Source organism: Macaca nemestrina, chromosome 2 (assembly GCF_043159975.1).
Source record: "Macaca nemestrina isolate mMacNem1 chromosome 2, mMacNem.hap1, whole genome shotgun sequence".
Lineage (NCBI taxonomy): Eukaryota > Metazoa > Chordata > Mammalia > Primates > Cercopithecidae > Macaca > Macaca nemestrina.
The window spans coordinates 119,141,317-119,156,916 of NC_092126.1; the positions used below are offsets into that span (position 1 = coordinate 119,141,317).

The window sequence follows — 15,600 nt, forward strand, 5'->3', positions numbered from 1 at the left end:
TGCTCTAGAAGAAAAGACCAAAAACTAAGAAAGGGAGCAACAAATTTATGCAATGAAACACATACGTGGCAGGTTAAAAGGGCTTACCAGAAAAATGTAAAAGAGGTAAGCAGTAGAAATAATCTGGCACAATTATTGACTTGTTGATGTAAAGAAAATACAATTATAAGGACCTGGAAAAAAAATAACAGGCTGCCTTTAAGAGCACACATCAAGGTGGGCCTCAAGAACCCCCACCCAAAGAAGTACCTCTCTGTCGCCATACAGAAGATGGGGGAAACATTCATGTCTGCCATCTTCTCCCCACCACCCATGTCCCATTTTTTTGTTGATTTATTTGGATTTTCAGATCAAGACATTATTTCTGTTTTTTTTGCATTATACCCCCTTTAAGAGCTTCTTTTGACATGTGTGCTTCTCTCTGATTCTAGTGGATGACAGTGGCTTGTGATGCTCAACACCAATTCAGGAAGAGGACTAGAAGCCTAGAAGAATGTTGATGGGGGCAGAACGCATGTCCCAGAGAGCAGGGGAGCTCTGCACAAGCCTCAGTGCAGGCCTTCGGAAGTTGTCTGTGTGGACACGGCCTCTGCGCCTTACCTAGAGCCATTAAGTCAGAATCCCTAATGCAGTGCTCGGGCAAGTGCCCATGCAGTTCTTATCGGCAACCTGGGTGATGAGTTGCTGATGTCGCTCCTACTGGTCCTGCCATGTGGCATCTGGACAAGGAGCTGGAAGGCAAATCTGGGCATCATTAATGCCTGCTGCTGGCCATGGCAAGCCCGCCACAGGCCCTCTTCTGCAGGGCCAAAGCAGGTTCACACACCATGCAGACAGGGGCCAGGGGTAACACAAACGAAGGAAGTGAGGCAGATGTGAGGAAGGCCACATTGGTGGCCAGTAAACTGAGAGGGCTGGCTGGACAAAGGAGATTGCTGGGGCAATCTCGTGAGAATATAGCTCACTATAACCAGATCATCTGTTTTTTTCCAAAAACCCAGAAAGCCAGAATCATATATTATATTTTCAGGTTTTTGGAACACTCTGAGACAAACAAAATGCCATCTAGGCGGAATTGGCTTGTAAGCTCCACATGCGACCCCAGGCTTAAATTCTTCATGTCCACAGAAATTGTCCTTTTATTTTAATCAAAAAAGTCCTCCTCAGAAACAGGTCAGGCCTTTCTCAGCAAGTAGAAACTGAGGTGCTCCAAATGACTATCTTCGTTAATTTGTTAATTGTTTAAAAAGCTACTCAGACCGCCCTGAAGTTCAGCTGCTCCCTGTCATTTCACATTCACATTGGTTGTGTGCAAACAACCAGCAAGCTGTCCCTTCGGCACTCTGAAATGCCACAAGTCCAGGAAATAAGTGCTTCCTGCCTATGGGAGAGCTCTGCCCCTCTGAAGAGAAGCAGACACATTCAGAGCTGGTAGCCTGGACTATCACTCCTAAATGAGAGAAGGATAAAAAGCCGGGGAGTCGGGTGCAGTGGCTTATGCCTATAATCCCAGCACTTTGGGAGGCTGAGGCAAGAGATTCCCTTGAACGCAGGAGGTCGAGGCTGCAGTGAACCATGTTCACACCACTGTGCTCTAGACTGGGCTACAGAGTGAGATCCTATCTCAAACAAACAAACAAACAAACAAATATTAGGGCTTCTGGAAAAGTCCATGGGACAGGAAGACAAAGGGACCCAGATACCAGAGTAAGTATTCCACTTCCTTTTTAATAACCAGCATCCACTGGGAACTTCCCATGAGCCAGGCTTTGTGTTTCTGCTGTACAGTGAAACAGTAAGTCCTCAGTAACTATTTCTGAATGGGTGGATGGATAAATGAATGAATCAGGCATCTTTTATTTCACATTCCTGAAATTTAGCCTTAGCATTGGGAGGGCATTTAGATTTGCAGAATCTCATCCTTCCTTTGTCAACAATTTTCGAGGGCCAGGTTTGTGCAAAGTCAGTGTGGGAGGGACCGAGAAAACAACAGAGAACCTGCCCTCAAACTGTGTCCTGGACAGAAGGACATGCGAGACCTGTGAAAGATGCCTCTGGATCCAGAGCACAGTGAGAGAAGGCAGTTCTCTAGGAAGATTATCTGAAGATGCTCCCAACCCTTCCCTAAAAACCATACAAACCCTTCCATGGAATAGTGACTGTCCACTGCAGGCAGCTTGGCTCTCAAGGAGGAGACCAGTAGAGGCCGCCTGGAAAAGGAGGTATCTCAGACAGAGGCGCCATAAGAGTTGGAGGAACCAGGAAAACAATCAGAAACATGTACCACGGTGCTGATGTCATGCTAGGATAGTACATCTACTATTAGTGGACACTTGGAAATCTCAGTCTCTGCAGGAGAAGCGCTCTGCCGCTGGGGTTCACTCCATAGTGGTGTTGCTCAGGAGGTTCTCCGCTGTGTAGCCTCTGTGGGCAGAACCCTAGCTATTGCGGGACATGATGCCAGCTCCCCAGGGACACTTTCCATTGCCCCCCTTCCCATGCCACCACAATCTAACATAACCTAACAGCTAGGCCATCATTCACCTCCAATGAATGCCTGATCATCTTTCATTTCACAGTCTCAACCTCATGTCTCTCCTTGCTGGCTCCAGAGGGGACTTGTTTCCCTTTTCTATGCTGTCCTACATTTCTGTACTCATCCTTCAGAGTGTGTTTCAAAGTGTGAAAATGTAGTTATTTGCTAAATCCTGCCCAGCCTCTGGCTGTGGGTTCTCAGAGGGTGGGACAGGGCATGTCTGTCTTGTTCCTACTCACCAGGGCAGACTACTATCTCCTTAACAATAAGGGCTCCCTCATATATCCACAGAGTTTAAGGTAGTAAGGGTATTCTTACTCCTCATCCTGGGATATCTTTACGAGGTAAGGAGAAGCTGGGAGACCTTAAGAAGTATTTCCCCCTTCACTACCTCCCTGATTTCTCTCTTCTATGGATCTCAAATGAGAGGCTTCCCAATGAGCAAATAATGTCTAAAACCAGAGATACTATATTTATAAAATAATAGCCTGTTATGGTGAAAGTTAGAGCTAGAGATAGTCAAAACAAAAATAAGACAAAAAGTCCAAAAACCATTGCCCTTGTTCTTGGACCCAGAAGTCCTAAATCTTTAAGAAGCCCTTTGCCTCAAATCCAATTCAATTTTTTAAAAAATCATATTTGAAATACGTGTTTCTCTCTTTCTCATTATGAAGAAAATCCTGAGATACAATATTTTCACATTCAATAAAAATCTGAGTAGCTGCTTTATACGCAAATCACATGGTATACATGATATCCCAAAGATCGAAACTGGCATTCACAGATAATCTTTTAAAAAGACAAAATCCAGTGAATATGGTCATCATCCTTTCTAAAACTTGAATAAAGACAGTAAAAATCATTCACTGACTCCATCAATATTCTTGTGCAAAACAGATGATTTCATTCTCCCCAGCATGTCTCTCCAGCCACGTTTATTCAGTTCCCATTGTGCCTGCCAGGCTGACTCTCAGAGAGAGAAAGCAATGAAAATACATTACACTTAGATGAAACTAAATGACTTTAATATATCCTTAATGATTCAGCGAATCCTTTCAGACTTTGCTAGCATTGTGAGGACATTTGGATTTGTAGAATCTCTTCTTCCATTTGTCCACAATTTTTGAGGGCCAGATCTGTGTGAAGTCAGTGTATGAGGGACCAGGAAAACAACAGAGAATCTCCCCTCAAACCGTGTCCTGGGCAGAAGGACACCTGAGACCTGTGAAAGACTTAAAGGTGAGGCCATTAATATTGACTATGTTATTAATATATTGCACATCTATATATATATATCAATAATATTAACCAGTGAAGAGAGTAGCTTAGGAATATTTTATCATGTGAAAAAAATACTTCAGTGTCCAAGTCTCTTATTTAACCTTTACAATTCTCTCTACCCTACTTCCCTTTCTCTACGTTCCTGCTGACACTACACTCAGCAGGCATGTCTGAGGATGAGAAAGAAGGCCAGCGCAGCACAGCAGAGCACTGGGGGAGGGAGGGAACAGCATCAGATGAGGTTGGAAGGTAGTCAGGGGATGGAGCATGCCAGGCCTTGTAGGCTTGAGCTAAGCATTTACATTTATTACAAGTACAAAGGGGACTTCCCGGAGGGGTTTAGGAAGTGAGTGTATGATGTAACCTACACTTTGTAAAGATCACTCTGCCAACCTGCCTGATGAATTTATGCCTTATGCCCTCGATCAGATCACAAGGAGCTGGATGGTAGGGCCATATGTAGTTACTCTCCCTTTAATACCCCCATATCATGGACGGGCAGAATGCTAAACCAGTGGCTTTCAAACTTTCCTGTGTATCAGAATCATCCAGAGGCCCATTTAAACACATCTTGTTGGAATCCACCTACAGATATTCTGATTCAGTAGGTCTGGGCAAAGTCTGAGAATTTACAGTACTAAGAAGTCTCCAGGTGATGCTAGGATGCCAATTGCTCTTCAAGGCACTGCACTTAGAAAACCTGTTTAAATCTGTTTGTAGAATAAATCAATCAGTGAAGAACCATGCAAAAAAAAATTTTTTTTTTTTTGGTTGGTTGGTTGTTTTTGAGACAGGGTCTTGCTCTGTCGCCCATGCTGGGCTGCAGTGGCATGATCATGGCTCAGTGCAGCCTTGAACTTCTAGGCTCAAGTGATCCTACAGACTCAGCCTCCTAATTAGCTGAAACTACAGGCATGCACCACCATGCCTGGCCAATTATTTTATTCTTTTGTTGCTCAGGCCGGTCTCCAACTCCTGGCCTCAAGTGATCCTCCCACCTCAGCCTCAGTCACTGGGATTACAGACATCAGCCACCATGACTGGTTAAAATATTTTTAAAACAAACAACATAAATAATCAGTGGTTTGAATTTTATATAAAATGCAGTCCTTTATTCTTTTTCTTTTTAAAAATTATTCGTTTTAATCTAGAATGTGATGATAACAAAAGGACTAATCATTGCATACAGAAGCACTCTGAAAAGAAATAGATCATTGTGATTAGGCAAGATGAGACACTTCAGAGGCTGCACTGCCAAGTTTAATTATAAAATTAAGTGTCATTCAAAGAAATTTTTATTGCAAAAGTATGTGATTTACTTCTGTAGGCAGTTATTATAATACTGCCTCAATCCAGAAGGAATATGAGGTGGTGAGGCATCTCTTGGTTCAATTCCAAAACTGAAAATTAGACTACAATATCCTTAGAAGTCAGGAATAAAACTCACCATGGCTCATTGTGTTTGGTTCAAAGTGCACAACATTGATGAACACATCTACTATAAAAGAAAGTAGATTCAAACTCTCTTCCTAGGAGGAACCCCCAAAGATTCCAACTTAGGTGCTTATTATGCCAAAGCAAAAATGCAACTCAAGAATGCAAAGTAAATACAGACTCAGAGCCAACAGAGGAGAATAAAAGTCAGACCTAGGAAAGTTGAGTACACACGGCTGCACAAGAAGCATAAGGCTAATGCCCTGTGGTCTCTGTGAGTTTATTCTTTTCTGTCACATGTGAGGCTTCGGTTTCCATGTACCAATGTCCATCTCCTCAGAAATCATGATTGTAGGCCAATCAACAACAGATAGTCCAAACTCCATGATGGCTTGGGGTGTAGGGGTTCAGTAGGAAGCTCTCTGGCCTGAAGCCTGAAAAGTCATAGGTTCATATTCTGCTTAGGGAAGAAGCTGGTTTGGTATACCCAAAATCATATAAGGCTAGTGAAATCTCATCTATTCATTCAGTAGTTACTCAGGATCTCATGGTCTAAGAAGTCAACTGGGCTGGGCTGGGGGGTAGAGGAGGATTCAAAACATCAAAAGCCACAAAATCAAAACAAGAAAAAGTATTGAAAATCATGGCCTTGAAAAGCAAATAGTAAATATAATAGTCACTAAGTAGCAACAAATGTCCAACCTTCCTCTCTGTCTGTGTAGCAAGAACCAAACAACACTGTGTGTGGCCACCATGAGGCTGACACAACAATTTACATCACGTGGAAGATGGACCTAGATTCTTGTTCTACACTGGTGGAAATCACGGAACAGGCTGGCTGTAAATTAAATACAAAAATAGCAACCCCCACACTCTAGCAAAATATAAAGTACATATGAGCCCCCAAATCCAAGTTCATTATGCAGAGTCTCTCTGAAACCCAGCACCCAGCATTTGCCGTTACCCACCTCCAAAAGGGTAAAAGTAAACATTGGACCTGCTCTGGTGTTAAACTGCCACCGGATCCTCCCTGCTGTCTCCCTCCTCCTCTTCTTCTTTACAGACAGGTAATGTTGGATCTCGAAGGAACTGGGGGCTCCCACTCTAGGCAAAGGTTGGACAGGTGATCAATGTACAGCATGAGATTTGGCTGTGCCTACGTGCCTCCGACAGAGCTGGATCATCTGGGACAATGAAAATTATAAGCAACAAGAAAGCAGTATTAACAGCAAGGGCAGGGAAACCAGGACAGCACACACCACAGTTCCTAGGACACCCAGCAACCATTCCTCTCCTCATTCAGTCATTCTACACACATTCATTAAGCATGGTGCCAGGCTCTGGAGATATTGTAGTGACAAATAGGAACACAGGCCCTGCCCCCATGGAGCTTATGGTGTATGTGGGAGAAAGACGAGACAGGCAGTTACAGGACAGCAGGTAAGGAAACCTAAAAGGTGCCATGGAGCACAAAGCAAAGGCAGCCAACCCAGACTGGGGATGAGTGAACAGGGAAGGCTTCCTGGGAAGAAGTGACATGTAACACTGACCCTGGAGAACCCATGGAGTTAGCCAGCCAAGACTGGGGTGGGTCAGCACGTGCAAGATTCCTGAGACAGAGAGCATGGCTGGTCCAAAGGGCTGAAAGTCCTTTGTTCTCAGCCATTCTGCAGCCTGTAATCCTACATCCAACCAGAGCACCCAGCTTTGGAGTCTGCAGCCCTGATTACAGGAGGAACTGGTGCTCCTCCAATGCCCACAATCCAGTTGCATTTTGACCTCTGCCAGTGGGATCTCAGGAAACGAAAGAACTTAGAAAACAGCTTTTTTTTTCTATGAGAGGAGAGAAAAAAAAAATAATGCAGAGTTGAACTGCTATGGAATAGACCCAATTGCAGCAATCTTTTCTGCACACCAGCATCAGGGGTAAGGGAGATGCCATCCTCATGGAGATTGTTGAAACAGACAAGAAGGTGGACCACAGTTTGGTATCACAATATGGGAGCCCGCTTTGCCCTTTCCTTTCCTCCAAGTCCCTGAGAAATTGCAGGGGGAGCGCTTTGTTCTTCTTACCCTTGGTGTTGACGTCTAAAAGGCTGTCACAGACATGATACCTCCCACTTGCCTTATGCAACTAAGGGAAACCAGATAGCTTATGAAGCCAATCTTGTCAGGGGCCTCCACGTGGAAGAAAAAAACAAAAACAAAACAAAAAAACCCCAAAGCCTTGGGTTTGTCCCAGCAGCTTGAATAATCCCCAGGATTCTAGCTACCTTTGCATTACAAAAGAGACCACTGGAGAGGATGGCTTAAGACTGGGTAGAAAGCATGTGGTCATCGACCAAAGACACATAGTCCAAAGTAGCTTTCTGTTTGAATATTATCATATGATCCAAGTCCTACAAACAACATCCTTGATTGAAATCGAAAAGAAACAAAACCTTCACCCAGAACAAGCCGCGTTTTTAGAGACAAAGAAAGGATATCTTCTTAACCTATGACAACACAAATTTGTTTAGGTTTTCCCTCCACCAAGTAAGTAAGCAATTAGGTTTTTACAATAAAAATATCCCCGTGCATGTGCAAACACCAGAGGCAATCATATAATTACCCTGCCCAATCAGATTCAATTGCTGACAGTTGAGTTCCCACTGCTCATTAACTTCAGATCGCAAAGAGGTCTTTACGGAAGCCCTTTCCTTCTCTTCACAAAGGTCCCTATGGTGCCGCGATCAACCCCGCCACTACCTCATGCAATATAATCATCCCCAAATCACCAGGGCCAAGGCCAGCCCCCTCTGGTTTCCTTCTGAAAAAATAAAATGAGAAATTCGAAGACACGTTGGCCTAAACACCCTTGCTTCATTTGGGGATCTCACTTCCAAATATAATAGTAACCTTTCACCCCCACACTTTAAGTGCTGTAATTACATAATTAAAACCAATTATGTCATTTAACAGAGACTTTTTCAAGATACGGCAAGTCAATTACCTCAATCATTGACCTCAGAAGATTTCCCACACTGACCTGCAACAATGAGAACTGGGATAAATTTAGACACTGGCTTCCGAAGGCTGGCATGGACTAGCGGGGTGGGTTGTAGCTGGGCTAGATTCTTTGAGACTCTAGAAGCTGAACTGAATTCATTCCCATCTACACCATCACTATTTGTTTGCCCAATCCTTCCCATATCTCCTTGATTTTTTATAACCACTCTGATGGAATGATTATTTCCATGTTGCAGACAGGAAAAGAAGGCAGGGAGAGTCATAAAGCTATCCGAAGTCAAGCAGCTAGTGTTAACAGCAAGGCTAGGGCAAGACCTAAGTTTTCCACCACAGAATTTAAAGTCACCATGTAGCGAATGGTGTGTGGGTGACTCTCTTACCCCAATTTCCCTTTGAGGCCACACACGTGCCCCCACTTTTATTTAATTCACCTGCATGGCAAAAGGCTCCACTGCAGCTCAGAGGGTGTGCCCTAAGTTAGGCCACAGCCAATCAGCTTCCAGCATTCCTCCCCTAACCAAAGCATTGGTTCAGGATGAGCACATGATCCCATCAAAGCCAATGAGAGACACTGGCACTTTTTGCAGGGCCTGTGGGACCTCTGCCTAACTGTACTTGGAGTGACAGGAGGTTAAGACTGGAAGCTGAGCAGGCATCATGCTCTACCAAGGAAGTGAGGGTGAATGGAGCCCAGAGATGTGGAGGGAGAAACTGGTTCCAGCAAACACCCTCTATTCCCCATCCCTTCATGCTGCGAGTAGGGGCATTGAAAATACGGGTTATGCAAAAACACACTGGCGAAAGCAGGAAGAGCGCCACCTATAGCTTGGGTATGCTCCCTTTCGAGGATGGAATCAATCCACTGTGGCTCCGAGGCCTGCCTCCTGCTTGCGACAGTTAAATGCCTCTAGTTTTTGAGTTATTTAAAGAACATACCATTTTATGGGCAGGAGGAAGCACTTTAATCTGCAAAATGATTTTTATCACAAACTAAACATCCTTGTAACTTTTTGGTCCTCTGCTTTGGTCGAAGTTGTCTCTCCTTGGAGCTCAGACAGCTGTTGGAGCTCAGAAGATCTGCCTCCACCCTGCACTTTGCCCTGCTCGCTGGTACCCTGGTGCTCTCCAATTCCTGGATCTATGTGGGATGTAAGAACTCAGGATCAGGACGCTTACACTCATCAACATGGGGGCAATTTCTTTCTCTTTTCTTTATCCCAGGACTTGAGGGAGAGCAAAAAACAAACCAAAAAACAAAACAAGAATTCCTCTAATTCAAGGTTTTCAGCCTTGACACTTGAACTTTTGAGCCAGACAATGATTTGTCATCAGGACTGCTTTGTGCAATGTAGGATGTTCCTGGCCTCTACCCACTAGATGACCCATTAGCACTCCTCATTTGGGGACAACCAAAAATCTCCGTGGACATTGACAAATGACCAGGGATGAGGGCCAAGATCCCCTCTCATTTCTCAGTTCCCCATTTCCTGGTTAAAAACCACTGCTGATAGCATCTTTAAAAACATAATTCCTTGTAGTATTATGTTGTGAGACTGAGGGAACCACCACCCTTCTTAGAACTTTACAAGAGCCATATAAAATATTCCCTGAGGAGAACTGACTTAAAGAAACTCCAAGATACCAGCCTGGGAAACATAGTGAAATCCCATCTCTACAAAAAAACACAAAAAGTAGCCAGGCATGGTGGCATGAGCCTGTAGTACCAACTATCTGGGAGGCTGAGGCTGAGGTGGGAGGAATCCTTGAGCCTGGGAGGTCAAGGCTGCAGTGAGCCCTGATGGTGCCACTGCACTCCAGCTTGGCCGACAGACCGAGACCTTGACTCCAAAATAGCAATACTACTCACTGTCAGGGCTGTGAAGCCACATAAGACTTGACCCATTAAGGACCAGAGTGAAGAAAAATGTATCAAATAGAAATAATTTTACCTAAACATTGGCAAGAGGAAAAAGACATGGAGGAGAAACATAGAACTGAAAAGCAGTGAGGCATCTATCTATATGGTGAGTTCCAGCATGGGTACTCAGCTTCTCACTTTCACAAGTAAGAAAATGGAACTTTAAGGTTAGTGCTGGGTTTCCTGGATTCAAAACCCAAAGCTGAAAATGTGGAAGAGGTTTGGTGTCATCAGAAATGATCCTTCCAGTAAATGCCTAAAACTCACTCACTCTGCAGAAAAAAGCCAAAAATGGTAAAGCTTCACTTATTTGGACAAATGTGGGAGAAGTCATTTAAAATAAGCAAAAGTGATGGATTTATAGAATATTTTTCAAGGGAAGGCATTTACTTGCTTTCAAATGCCAGCAGTAATTAAGTGTGAGCTGGCAGAGGTCCTTCCTTCAGGATTGGTTTGAATGAGAAGACAGAATTTATTGAATTAATATAAGCATTGTTAGGCCGGGAAGAAGGGCTTTGAGTTAGTTTGTCCTCTCCATGAGCTAATTAGTTGTATCTTCACACAGGCAGCTGGCTGAGACCAGCCCAAGAGTTCCAGAATAGTGGGGTTCCAATGAGGCTTTGCTTCCAAGCACAGACAACTGTGCACCTTGAGGTACTGATCAAATCAGTCAGGAGAACCAGGCTGGCTTGTGTGTGAAGGCTGGGCTGTTTGGGGGCCTCACTGTGTGAAAAGATTTGGATTCTAGCAGTTTCTTTCTCTACAAGTTCTAATGCCTGGAGAGATGGAGAGGCCTATTAGGGGAATTCAGCTGACTGGAGCTGGGACATCACTGCTTCCTCAGATCCCAGGCAGCCTCCCCTCCAGCTATCAGCATGTCTTGGCTGTCCCATGCTGTCCCCTCAATCTCCGACTGCCCTCCCTTCTCTCCATCACCAGAGAAATGTGACTGCCTAGGGAGCAACCATGTCTTGAAAGGAGAAAGAGCAAGAATAAAGGTGTCTCTGAGGGGCCTTGGTTCTCCTCCCCTAGTTCTTTTAAGCGTTTTGTTTTGTTTCATTTGGATAAAGAGCTAACATTTAGAACAATAATAGAAAAATAGAAGTACTTGTCTGGAGGGTCTAGCAGAGGTCCACAGTGACTCTTATGAGCTGTATAAAGGACTGTCCCTTCTGGAGTCTAGTAATTAAATCTGAAGGAGTAGTCCTCAAATCTTGTTAGAGAATGAATTTCTCAGGGTATACTCTTCCTGTGGCTAAGAAACCCCATTGCAGCCCCTCTCTACTGGAACCATTCATCCTGGTCAAGTGTCTTTCTCAGAATACCTGGGTAGGTCAATAGAGATAAAAGAGAAGCACAGCCCACTTCCTAGTTTCAGCTGGCACTAAAACAAGAGAATGAGTTGTGTGTGTTTTGGTGGAGGTGCCTCCTGATTGAGTCTACACACTGGCTTGTGAACCTGTTGTCTGTACTAAAGAAGTTATCCCAAAAATGAGGCTCTATGTACACCATAGACAAGTACTTCCTCCCCATGTCCTTTCAGCATGAACTGAGAGAGGGGCAGTCTCTAGGTAGCAGGTGTCACAGAGGTCACTCTCATAGTCAACAACTGAAGAAGACTTCCCAAAACAGCAACTCCTTGCTTTTGCCCCAGATAAGCCTTATTCCCAGCATCAAGAAAAGGATTTTAATGGTGTGTGGACTCCTGGTTCAGGTAGAAGTTGGTATCCAGAGATGTCATTCCTTATTTATCAAGTACTTATTCAGCAGGTCCAGAAATGTTATGCAAAATTTGGTGTTCATGCTTATATACTTTATTCTGAGGAGCAGAATTATGGTAGCCATATTCTTAAAGTAGTTTGAAGCTCAGCATTAAAAATTAAGCAACAGTTGTAAAGTGATCCCTTAATTTTTCTTTTTCTTTCTTTTTTTTTTTTTTTTACCAGCTTTTCTGAGCCAAAATTTACTTACCATCAGGGTCATCCATGTTAAGTGTAAAGTTCAAGGATTTTGAGTAAACTTATAGAATTGTGCGACCATCACAACAAACCAGTTTTAGAATGTATCTACTATCTCCAAAAGACCCTGCGGCTGTTACAGTAAACCTCCCTTAATTTTTGCAGCAAATGTTCTAGAGTTGAAAAGAAAGCTCTTTCTACATCTGCAAGGCTGATCCATTTTTCTCCCTTCCAAGAACTCTACTAAAAAATTATTTGTTGTTTATCTGAAATTCAAATATAACTGGATGTCCTATATTTGTGAAATCTGGCAACCGTAATCCAGGACCAAAGCAGAATTAACCAAATAAATGAATGTGCACGTCTCGAAATAAATGTACTTTTCTGGAGCATTGTAAATAAACGTGCATTATTTTCTTAGTTTTGAACCATTTGGGTTCTAAGATGGTCAGAACCTAGTTCCAGTTAGAATACCAGTTGAGAACTAAGCTACAGACACACCCTGGATAATTCACAACCCAATTGCTGTTTTACAAGCAAGCCTGGGACCTCAGACACTCGTAGGATTATATGCTACATTTCCCTTGAAAGGTTAAAGTGGATGTAATTGTTAACCTTGCAGCTCACAATCAGAACTGGAAATGTGACTTTTAGGGGCACAAATTATAGGGAAATCATTCTTAACCGTTTTGGGGGGTGGTGTCACAAACTCCTTTGGGAGAATCTGATAAAAGCTGTGAAACTTCACCACAGGAAAATGCATGTATACACGTTTACAACATTTTCCAGGTAATTTTCTTTTAGGTGGGAGATGTTTCATAGCTTCCATGACATTGTTCTGAAACATTCATTCAAGGGTTCAAGAGCCTGAGCAAGTTGATTAAAACCATCCTGGATTCTTATGCCTTGCTTTTCTCTTCCTCCTGTTTGTATGGGAAGTGAAGAAGTGAGGATAATGGCAAGGGAACTGACTAACTCAAGACATGGCTGTGGCTGGGCTTGGTGGCTCATGCCTATAGTTCCAGCACTTTGGGAGGCCAAGGCAGGCGGATCACTTGAGGGTCAGGAGTTCAAGACCAGCCTGGCCAACATGGTGAAACCCCCATCTCTAAGAAAAAAATACAAAAAATTAGCCGGGTGTGGTGGTGGGCACCTGTAATCCCAGCTACTCGGGAGGCTGAGGCAAGGAGAATTGCCTGAACTCAGGAGGCAGGGGTTGCAGTGAGCTGGGATTGCGCCACTACACTCCAGCCTGGGAGACAGAGTGAGACTTCCTCTCTTTCAAAAAAAAAAAAAAAAAGAAAGAAAGAAAGAAGACGCTGGGCATGGTGGCTCACGCCTGTAATCCCAGCACTTTAGGAGGCTGGGGCGGGCGGATCACGAGATCAGGCTATCAAGACCATTCTGGCTAACAGAGTCTGGCTCTGTCGCCCAGGCTGGAGTGCAGTGGCTGGATCTCAGCTCACTGCAAGCTCCGCCTCCCGGGTTTACGCCATTCTCCTGCCTCAGCCTCCGGAGTAGCTGGGATTACAGGCGCCCGCCACCTCGCCCGGCTAGTTTTTTGTATTTTTTAGTAGAGACGGGGTTTCACTGGGTTAGCCAGGATGGTCTCGGTCTCCTGACCTTGTGATCCGCCCGTCTTGGCCTCCCAAAGTGCTGGGATTACAGGTTTGAGCCACCGCGCCCGGCCCTGACTCTGTTTTCACAAGTTATATCCTATGGATCTACTGGAAAGGTATCTGGGAAGGACTGTTTTAGGACCTGAAGCACTGCACAAATTTTGTAGGAAAAACGAAAGTTTTAAAATCACTATACTACATGGTCCTCAAAGTCACCAAAATACTCTGAGTTTTAAGCCATCTGATTATCTGATTCTAGATTCTAAACAGTAGAAGCCAGGCGCCAACTGGGGAGGATCTGGGTATTCTTTTTCTCTGAGTCCAAAAAAAAAAAAGACATTTGGTAGGGACAGGAGAGAAAGACAGCCCAGTCCTCACTACTCTCCAGTTCTGCAACATTTCTTTCTTCCTTTGAGCTGCTCTCCTTCTTTCATTTGAGCTGTTCTCCTTCCTTCATATGAAAAACTGTCTACAGGTATGATAATGATTTGTCAAAAACTACCTACATTTTCTCTGATAAAATTTTTAAAAAATCCTTTCCCAATTATATGAATTTTCCTTTGGGTGACAAAGATACACAATGACTTATTTTATCATTATATACTATTATACCAATGATACTAGTAGACCACGTGGATAAAGGACAAATGTGCTCACTCTGAGTTTTATAGATGGCATCTCTGCAGTGCCTTAGAGGCCCCTACAAAGTAGGCTCCAATATTATCTTCCTCATTTTTTAGAAGAAAAGACTGAGTGGGGAAAAAAGGTTGAGTGACTTACACAAATTCACCCCTCTAGCCAACAGCAAAGTGGGATTTCAAGTCACAGCTCATGCTCATACTATGTTGAAGAGATAAATTATACCACGTACCACTAAAAAAGCCAAACAAACAGGTTTTATTCACTCATTTTCTCTCAAAAACAAATAATCTACCACTTTAAGGAAGTGTGTTATCACACCCAATGATATGAACCATAAAACTATTCTGGATGTTTATTTGATACTTATTGATGTTTAAGCAAGTCTACTATGTTCACAGTTATCACCTCAAAGAAAAATATATTATTTCGTTTTTAGGTTTTATCTTATCTGTCCTTGGTCCTTGAAATGGCAAGAGAAATGCGTACACTCTGTTCTTACTTGTTGTCATAGGATACCAGCTGCCTGCTGGGAAAGGCATACTGGGAAGTACTGCTCTACACTTTGTGTTAAGACTTAAAAAATAAAAAACCCAGAGTCTGTGTAAATCACAGACAAAATTGACAAATTTCATGGCTTAGTCATGGTTAACATATCAGATTTCATGGCTTGACAGCGATTAACAAGAAAATCATATTAGAGTTACAACGATGAGTAGATTCTTAGATATTTGATAGAGAAACTCTAACCTCTCCAAACGCCATTGCCCACTGCACAGCCCTGTTGTCCTTCCCCCTGTGGCTGGAGCCTCCATGAAACCAGGGAGAGCAAATAGGATCTTCCGTTATTGGTCACAATCACCTCACCTCCTGACTATGGCAGGAGTGAGCCAGTGCCTAGCGGGCCCCAGGGAAAGGTCTTAGCATCCGTGAAATAAAGTGAGGTTTAATATTTATAGCCTAATTCATAAAACTGTAAGGAGAAAAAAAATACCTCATTTGTAGAGAACACAGGTATTTTACCCAATATTGCATGCACTCAGGAGAGGAATGAATGATCATTGTTGGAACTATGATATTTTCAGTGAAAATTAAGTTTCCATGTCTTTACGAGGAAGCAATTCAGCAGGGGCCTTGTTGTTAAAAGTGGCATGCGAGCAGGAACTTCAAAAGGCCTGCTGCCTGCCTGCCGAGCCATTTGGCCGG

The 15,600-nt window shown here is 43.5% G+C and overlaps 1 protein-coding gene across 15 annotated transcripts in view; it reads right to left on the reverse strand.

Moving 5' to 3' along the window:
* LOC105482397 (ELKS/RAB6-interacting/CAST family member 2) overlaps nucleotides 1-15,600 on the reverse strand; it is a 981,466-nt gene that overhangs the window by 96,660 nt on the left and 869,206 nt on the right. For 2 of the 15 annotated variants that reach the window (XR_011620093.1, XR_011620095.1), the window contains one exon: nucleotides 6,249-6,435. The exons of 12 other annotated variants lie outside the window; for them this stretch is intronic. The gene's annotated coding sequence lies outside the window, so the exon portion shown is untranslated. Of the gene's footprint in view, nucleotides 1-6,219; nucleotides 6,436-15,600 lie in introns of all 15 variants that reach the window. One more of the 15 variants, XR_011620094.1, reaches the window with a different exon arrangement.